The sequence below is a fragment of the Schistocerca piceifrons genome, chromosome 5 (assembly GCF_021461385.2).
Source record: "Schistocerca piceifrons isolate TAMUIC-IGC-003096 chromosome 5, iqSchPice1.1, whole genome shotgun sequence".
Classification (NCBI taxonomy): domain Eukaryota; kingdom Metazoa; phylum Arthropoda; class Insecta; order Orthoptera; family Acrididae; genus Schistocerca; species Schistocerca piceifrons.
In genome coordinates, this window is record NC_060142.1 from 445,969,854 (window position 1) to 445,979,694 (window position 9,841).

A 9,841-nucleotide genomic window follows, 5' to 3' on the forward strand; every position below is an offset into this window, starting at 1 on the left:
TTATCTTTGTATCTGACGTTGATGTACAGCGGAAAACAGGTTTTTGAAATAAATAATAAATACTGTAAAATGTTACACCAGAGTTGTGTGTGTTCTATGAACGCTTGGATAGCCTTGAAAATGTGGCAGGTATGCTGGTTCGTTGTTGGACATCAGAAAAACAAACTGGGATTTGCAGAGATGAAAGCTACGCTGAAAATAGCAGTCCAAGCTTTAGTCCAGTCTTGAACGTAGTTTTGTAACAGTCACAGGTTAGCGGATTAGTTTGTTCCAAGTGTTGAAATGGAGAAGTAAGCCGAAAATTTTACAGGCAAGCACAGCAAGACGGTACTCGCATCAGATCTTGTATTGCTTATTATATTATGGAATGGGGGTAGTTATTTGATATGCGAGGAGGGATACTGAGGACCCCAGTTAATATGAAACCTATGAAGGAAACAGGACGTGCGAATACCACACTGTCCGTTCAGATACTGTACCGCCGCCCACTTCAGAAGTATTTTTGACATCGAAGCTACGACCGATTGTTACGGTCCGTGCAATATAGAGGATCCGGTCCACTCTGTTTGAGAATAGGAAAGACTGACGTGATCGGACAATCGAACGTTGCACTGAAATCTTACGAAAACATAGTATGTTGCTCCAATAGTCATAGGAACTCTTCATCTGTATAATATTGCTTAAAAAATTCTTTAATGTCGGTTTTTATATCATTAATGTTTTTAAGTGACAGTTTCGGTTAAACCCGAACCATTTTCAGATCTATAGACAATACTAAAATAACTATAATCACCAAATACTCTACGAAATACATAATTTTGTCACACTATGCCATAATCAAACATCAAAATTTCCAGAACGTACGTGACTGTATCGGTTGCAAGAGTAATTTTTCCAACTATCAGCAAATTCTACATGCTATGTCACAGAGTAAAATAGTGGTTTGGTAAAAAGAAACGTTTCCTGGTGATTGGGCAGGTTACCCTTGTTACTGATGCAATCACGAGCTTGTGGTACTTCTGATGTTTTGATGATACCATCATGTAACATTATATATTTCGTAGGACATAAGATGATATTTTCCTGTTGTCTACAGACCTGAAAATTTTACACACGAATTTTCTCCCAGGACATTATGTGAATTTTGCAAATATTTCCTTCCTTTCAGTCGAATTTTGGCTTTCGAAGTTAACAACATGAAGCCACTGTACGTGGCGGAGATACGACGCACCAAAATCACCCGTTTTCTGTCTTATTCCATGACTACATGCTCTGCACGCACGTCTCTCATGATCCTTACGAGAGGGTCTTACCAAATTTACCCAACAGTCTTCAGCGAGAACAACGTCCGCCCCTGGTAGCTGAGTGGTCAGCGCGATGGAATGTCATACCTAACGGCCCGGGTTCGATTCTCGGCTGGATCGGAGATTTTCTCCGCTCAGGACTGGGTGTTGTGTTGTCCTTATCATCATCATTTCATCCCCATCGACACGCAAGTCACCGAAGTGGCGTCAACTCGAAATGGCGTCAACTCGAAAGACTTGCACCAGGCGAACGGTCTACCTGACGGGAAGCCCTAGCCACACGGCAAACAAAAAAAGTGACAACAACGTCGACTTTCATCCAGATAATCCGCGAGCATCTCTGTTACACAATGACTTGTGCTACACTGACCTGAATTAATCTCGAACCAACTCTTTCTGCCCAGTTAAGTGACAAGGAGCTCCTACTGGCTGTTGCACAAAGATATACTAATCCTTCCTTAGCTTGCTTTTAAATCAGTGCATAAGACTAGGAGAGAAGAGAGACATTCTGAATAGAATTCTTCAGAGGAAGGCCAACTGGATCGGACACATACCTGGACACAGAGGGCTCATTCGCGAAGTCATTTAAGGGAAAATTAAAGGAACTGTGGGACGAGGAAAAAGAAGAAGTCAACATTTAGATGACGTGAAAGAGGTAAAGAGATACAGCAGACTGAAGGAAGAAGCTGAAGACAGAGAACATTGGCATCAGAAATTCTCCGTACAAAGACACAGACCTGCCAGTAGGCAGAATGCTACATTATATTAATAAGCAAATCCTTACTGTGCCTGTATGCTACCTGCGAAAAGCTGCTTACCCTAGCAAGATCCCCATGTTTTGCACAATCGTTCGAACTAGAGACGGCAGATATCGCCTGTTTTCGGTTATACCAGTTCTTATCGTCTCCAGTTTAGCCTGGCAGTTGAAACCGCTCAAAATAACCGGTATCTGAAGTAAACGATTTTCGTTTTTTTTATTGCTGTTACTTCCAGTAATAAACGAAGTCTTCGAGCAAAGACTGAAAAATTCTAACGAAGGTGTAGGAGATAATGATCGATATGGGGTCGAAGCTCTGTGAGAAATTGGTCTCATTGACTCCAGCAAAGACGGTGACGGCTAAGGTGATGGACGCGGCAACAGGAAGAACGAAAGATCGCAAGTAGATGATATCCTGCATCATCATTTTTGGATGATATCAACTTTTCACCCAGAAGAAACACAAAATTAACGTTTCAGTTATAATTCCAAGTTCATAGCACGTCAACAAAATTATAGGTATATCAATAAAATGTACAATATCTTCCAAGAAATCTGTTTTCTCCTTGCATGAAGTCGCAAGTTTGTTGTGCCTACTCCCATTTTTAATCATATAAAACAAATTGAGCGCTGTGTTTCATTGCTGCCACACTTCATAAAATATGAAATGAAAATTAAAACACCTGTAGCATCACTTTTACATTTAATTTATACTAAGTATAACTTACGTCCAAGTCATTCTACATTTCCTTTTGATTATCCAACGGTAATAAGTAACAACAGCATCTCCTATGATGGTGCTGCTAACTGTATATTTTATTGGAAGGATGAGGACCGCCCCTTGAGAAAAATTTTCATTAGTTTCATTTAAGTCACGTAAGTTTCGGGTTTGTGGTATTTCTTTCGTTACATTGGTTTGGGTGTTATAAAAAACAAATTTTGTTCACTATCTGTGCGCTGAAATATATTGTTTTAAGGCTGAGCTGTTGTCAGTAATAAATAAGACTGGTATACATTTGCACGCCCACCACTCAGCTTAGAAATATATGATGAAATGTTTGAGTGGATCGAAATGTTTGAGTGGATCAATAGAGAAAAAATTAACAGCGAGCACTTTTAAGATAGCTATGTGCTATGACGAAACAGCGTGAGAGCTCATAAATGTTGGCTATGAAGTTAGATAAGTCCCTTTTGATTTGCTATCGTCTCAGAGACCATCTCCCAATGCAGGTAAACTGTTTTTCACTGGTCTACGTTGGAAAACCGATGAGAAAATACTCAGAAATCGAAAATATACATGGATTGAAAGTGATAGAAAATTGACGTGTCACTAAAATTTTTCTAGCTTCTTCAGCGGCACTCGAAAAAGAAACATCAAGGAATTGTCAGTCAATGCCATCTCAGATATCTGTTTTTTATTAGCTACAGTTCAGTGGATATTAGTTGACGAACAAAATGTAAGAAAAAGACGAATGAAAACGTTCTACAAACACATAAATTTGGTGATATTCGGTGTTTGCGTTTTTGCTCTCCGTATACAAAACTCCTTTGTGTTTCACTTCCTCTGTGATAACGTCTTCCTTGTACGGTCAAGGAACATAGATGAGAAGTAAATCACGCGAGCAGGGAATACATTGCAAAACGACATATTTCACAAATTTGCTTAAGCTGTGGATTATGTACTGCTCAGGAAAACTGGGAACGACCAGGATAGCGATGTGCTGACAAATGTTAGGGATGGGAAAAACCGGGGTTAAAACAGATATCGGTATTTACTTCTGAATAATCGGTATTTTTCGGTATTTGTCTAGTCTCCACTATAACATGTGATTTTCTTTTTTACTAATAACCGGAAAAAATCGAAACATCAATTAGCCATAGCAGTAGTGTTAAAATTTTACGCTTCTAAAGAAATCTTTTTTTAAAGAATGTGTAGTTTCTATTCAGAAAATTCGCATTGCTTTGAAATATTAGGTTATTATAGCAAATGGGAAACGCTATCAGTGCTATTTTGATAACAGTGCCGACAGAAACGAGCAACAAATACATGGCATAAGAACTGGAACAGCATTACTGACACGATAATGTACCTTTTACCACGTGAAGCGGCCTGTTACACGGTACGTGTGCTCATACAGTGTGCAAGATTTGCTCCTTCTGGTCTATATGGTAGTTTCTCACTGTCGGCGTCATACATCAGTTGAGGTACAGAATGGCACTATCCGTAGTCTGCTAGCATTTGAAAGTGCGGTGTCAATGAAGTACAATGCTCCATTTGTTTTAAGAGATTAAAAACATGAGGAGCCACAATTGTACAATGATATAAGAAGAAAACTTAACAGTTCAGTCATAGTTAACAATAAAAATAGAACGCAGCTGATCTGCTGTCTGTGTCTACATAACATACCTTTATTTGCTTGCAGCCTTCGGAAACTGAAAAATTAACGTGAAAAATAGAGCTGGTCAAACTCGGTTTTCACCCTTTAGCACTGATTATCCGTAATGTCCAAATAGCGGCTTAATACCCGAATATAACATGATTTCTGAGAAAAGATTCAAAAAATTAAAATCGATAGGAGAATACTGGTGACTTAAATTGGTCGTAGTCAACCACTTATCACTTTTAGAGAAAAGCAGCGAATGATGGACGCATTAAGTTTTCTTTTATTTGTCTTCTTAATTTAACATTCCTCCCCCCATGAACCATGGACCTTGCCGTTGGTGGGGAGGCTTGCGTGCCTCAGCGATGCAGATAACCGTACCGTAGGTGCAACCACAACGGAGGGGTATCTGTTGAGAGGACAGACAAACGTGTGGTTCCTGAAGAGGGACAGCAGCCTTTTCAGTAGTTGCAGGGGCAACAGTCTGGATGATTGACCTGGCCTTGTAACATTAACCAAAACGGCCTTGCTGTGCTGGTACTGCCAACGGCTGAAAGCAAGGGGAAACTACAGCCGTAATTTCTTCCGAGGGCATGCAGATTTACTGTATGGTTAATTGATGATGGCGTCTTCTTGGGTAAAATATTCCGGAGGTAAAATACTCCCCCATTCGGATCTCCGGGCGGGGACTACTCAGGAGGACGTCGTTGTCAGGAGAAAGAAGACTGGTATTCTACGGATCGGAGCGTGGAATGTCAGATCCCTTGATCGGAGAGGTAGTTTAGAATATTTATAGAGGGAAATGGATAGGTTAAAGTTAGATATAGTGGGAATTAGTGAAGTTCGGTGGCAGGAGGGACAAGACTTTTGGTCATGTGAATACAGGGTTATAAATATAAAATCAAATAGGGGTAATGCAGGAGCAGGTTTAATAATGAATAAAAAAAGGAGTGCGGGTAAGTAGCATGGTCAACGCATTATTTTGGCCAAGATAGACACGAAGCCCACGCCTACTACCGTAGTACAAGTTTATATACCAACTAGCTCTGCAGATGACGAAGAAAGTGACGAAATGTATGATGCGATAAAAGAAATTATTGAGCTAGTGAAGGGAGACGAAAATTTGACAGTCACGGGTGACTAGAATTCGATAGTAGGGAAAGGAAGGGAAGAAAACGTAGTAGGTGGATATGAATTAGGCGTAAGAAATGAAAGAGGAAGCCGCTTGGTAGAATTTTGCACAGAGCATAACTTGATCATAGCTAACACTTGGTTCAAGAATCATGAAAGAAGGTTATTGTATACGTGGAAGAAGCCTGGAGATACTAGATGGTATCAGATAGATTATATAGTGGTAAGACAGAGATTTAGGAACCAGGTTTTAAATTGTAAGACATTTCCAGGGGCAGATGTGGACTTTAACCACAATCTATTGGTTATGAACTGTAGATTAAAACTGAAGAAACTGCAAAAAGGTGGGAATTTAAGGAGATGGGACCTGAATAAACTGACTAAACCAGATGTTGTACAGAGTTTCAGGGAGAGCATTAGGGAAACACTGTCAAGAATGGGGGAGAGAAATACAGTACAAGAAGAATGGGTAGCTTTGAGAGATGAAATGGGGAAGGTAGCAGAGGATCAAGTAGTAAAAAGACGAGGGCTAGTAGAAATCCTTGGGTAACAGAAGAAATATCGAATTTAATTGATGAAAGGAGAAAATATAAAAATGCAGTAAATGGAGCAGGCATACAGGAATACAAACGTCTTAAAAATGAGATCGACAGGAAGTGCAAAATGGCTAAGCAGGGATGGATAGAGGACAAATGTAAGGATGTAGAGGCTTATCTCACTAGGGGTGAGATAGATACTGCCTACAGGAAAATTAAAGAGACCTTTGGAGAAAAGAGAACCACTTGTATGAATATCAAGAGCTTTGATGGAAATCCAGTTCTAAGCAAAGAAGGGAAAGCAGAAAGGTGGAAGGAGTATATAGAGGGTCTATAAAAGGACGAAGTACTTGACGACAATGTTATGGAAATGGAAGAGGCTGTAGATGAAGATGAAATGGGAGATATGACACTGCGCCAAGAGTTCGACAGAGCACTGAAAGACCTAAGTCGAAACAAGGCCCTGGGGGTAGACAACATTCCATTAGAACTACTGATAGCCTTGGGAGAGCCAGCCCTGACATATCTCTACCATCTGGTGAGCAAGATATATGAGACAGGCGAAATACCCTCAGACTTCAAGAAGAATATAATAATTCCAATCCCAAAGAAAGCGGGTGTTGACAGATGTGAAAATTACCGAACTATCAGCTTAATAAGTCACGGCTGCAGAATACTAATGCGAATTATTTACACACGAATGGAAAAACTGGTAGAAGCCGACCTCGAGGAAGATCAGTTTGGATTCCGTAGAAATGTTGGAGTACGTGAGGCAATATTGACCCCACAACTTATCTTAGAAAATCAATTAAGGAAAGGCAAACCTACGTTTCTAGCATTTGTAGACAATGTGGACTAGAATACTCTCTTTCAACTTCAGTAGGTGGCAGGGGTAACATACAGGGAGCGAAAGGCTATTTACAATTTGTACAGAAACCAGATGGCAGTTATAAGAGTTGAGGGGCATAAAAGGGAAGCAGTGGTTGGGAAGGGAGTGAGACAGGGTTGTAGCCTCTCCCCGATGTTATTCAATCTGTATATTGAGCAAGCAGTAAAGGAAACAAAAGAAAAATTCGGAGTAGGTATTAAAATCGATGGAGAAGAAATAAAAACTTTGAGGTTTGCCGATGACATTGTAATTCTATCAGAAACAGCAAATGACCTGGAAGAGCAGCTGAACGGAATGGACAGTGTCTTGAAAGGAAGATATAAGATGAACATCAACAAAAGCAAAACGAGGATAATGGATGTAGTCGAATTAAGTCGGGTGATGCTGAGGGAATTAGATTAGGAAATGAGACAGTTAAAGTAGTAAAGGAGTTTTGCTATTTGGGGAGCAAAATAACTAATGATGGTCGAAGTAGAGATGATATAAAACGTAGACTGGCAATGGCAAGGAAAGAGTTTCTGAAGAAGAGAAATTTGTTAACATCGAGTATAGATTTAAGTGTCAGGAAGTCGTTTCTGGCTAGGATGTTTAGATTTAAATAGGTTGGAGGTCCGCTATGACTATGAAGATGTGTAAAGTTTAGCGTGGCGCTTGATGAAGTATTTTCATCAAATTATGGCGAGCATTCCTTTTGACATTTAATTCGGACATTTATAGTTGCATCAGCGCATTAGACTCTGAACTGCTCTGTTAGTTAGGTTGTAGGGATACTTGTGTTTTTTATCAGTGAATTTCAGAATATACTCAACTATTTTGGAAAACCGTTTTTGATTAGAAATCCCGGACAATCTCCTAATTCCTCAGAGCTATAAGCTGCAGCTATAATAACATTCTCAGATAAAGTGGGCACTAGGATCTCTAATTACTGGTTCCATGTTTTATTAAATCACTTTCTGGGTGCCAAAAAGTAAATAGAGAGCCAGTGTTGAGAACGGCGAAAGACAGCATTAACAACATTCTAATAGCCAGAAACTGATTCAACATGCAAGCAATTTATACAGCAATCAGCAGATTTAATTAATTTTTACAAACTTATCCGCCGCCCCACAGTCTGGCTTGGCTAGCACTGGGATGGGTGACCGTCCGGTCTGCCGAGCGCAGTTGGCAAGCGGGGTGCACTCAGCCCTTGTGAGGCAAATTGAGGAGCCACTTGATTGAGAAGTAGCGGCTCCGGTCACGGAAACTGACAACGGCCGGGAGAGCGGGCTGCTGTCCACACGTCCCATCATACCCGCATCCAGACGGTGGTCGGTTAGTACCGTTAGCGCCTTCCGAGATCTGTTCGGACGGAGTTTAGTTTTAATGTGTACAGAATATGGATTGAGAATAAATGCAAGAAAGGTGAAAATAATGGGAAATAGCGGAAAAGAAACCTCCGAGAGACCTAACATCAGAACTTGGGGGTCAGAAAGTAGACGAATTTAAGTAATTCTGCTACATAGGCAGCAAAATAACCCGTGATGGACTGAGCAAGGAGGACAAAGAAGCAGACTAGCCCTGGCGAAGAGGTTGTTCCTGGCCAAGAGAAGTCTACTGGTATCAAACATAAGCCTTAATTTGAGGAAGAAGTTTCTGCGAACGTACATTTGGCGAACAGTATTGTATGGTAGTGAAAAATGAATCGTGGGTAAACCAGAACAGAAGAGAGTCGAAAAATCTGAGAGGTGGTGCTACAGAAGAACGTTGGCAGTTATGTGAACTGATAAGGTAAGGAGAGAGGAGGTTCTCCGCAGAATTGGTGAGGAAAGGAATGTAGGGAAAATACTGATAAGAAGAAGGGACGGGATGATAGGACATCTGTTAACACATTAGATAGGCCGGCCGCAGTGGCCGAGCGGTTCTAGGCACTTCAGTCTGGAACCGCGCCACCGCTACGGTCGCAGGTTCGAATCCTGCCTCGGGCATGGATGTGTGTGGTGTCCTATTTGAACACATCCGATAATAACTTTCACGCTATTAAAGGGAACTGTAGAGGCTAAAACTGTAAGGAAGGCAAAGATTGGAGCAAATAATTTAGGACAAAATAGGTTGCAACTGCTACTCTGGGATAATAAGATTGGCAAAGGAATTCGTGCGGATAGAATTTAGATGGTAGAAGACAAACGTTCTCCCGGATAATATGCTGAGAGTTACGAACCGACCATGGCACTTATTCAATGAAATAACCTATTACTAACGCTTCGTGGCAATATACTAAAACTTCTGACACTTGGAGCACTAAACCAAAACAATAAAGTCGCTTGCAGTTTCAGTGAGCTATGTCACACTAGGTCACTAAGAATACCTAAAAGTATATCGAAACGTTGCATGGTCCCACTTTTAATGAGGATTTTCAAGACGTATGAGATGAGAGCAGCCCGCATCAATTCATATTTATACTACACATTATATACATCATTCCAGCTAACATAGAAATTTTTAGTTCATTACTTAGATTGAAAACACAATTCCTTTTGCCAGAAAGTATACCCGACCCTACATATGTCACGAAAATAGGAGAACTTTCCTCCGCACACACGACAAGCAAAATACATACTTCAGAATCTTGCATTACTTGTCGTCACTACTACGTTAACTTACAAAAAAGGCCCAAGCAGCGGTAATATACAGCGGTTCGTCCTCGATACAGTTGCTGAAAGAGATGCGCAACCGTACGCTTCTCAATGGCCACTTTGCCACTGACAATAAGTTGGCGCCAAAGTCTACTCGGTAATCGTAATCACACATACCTGTGCTCTAATACATCATTCGCATATTATTATCAACACCGAGACACTCGAGTT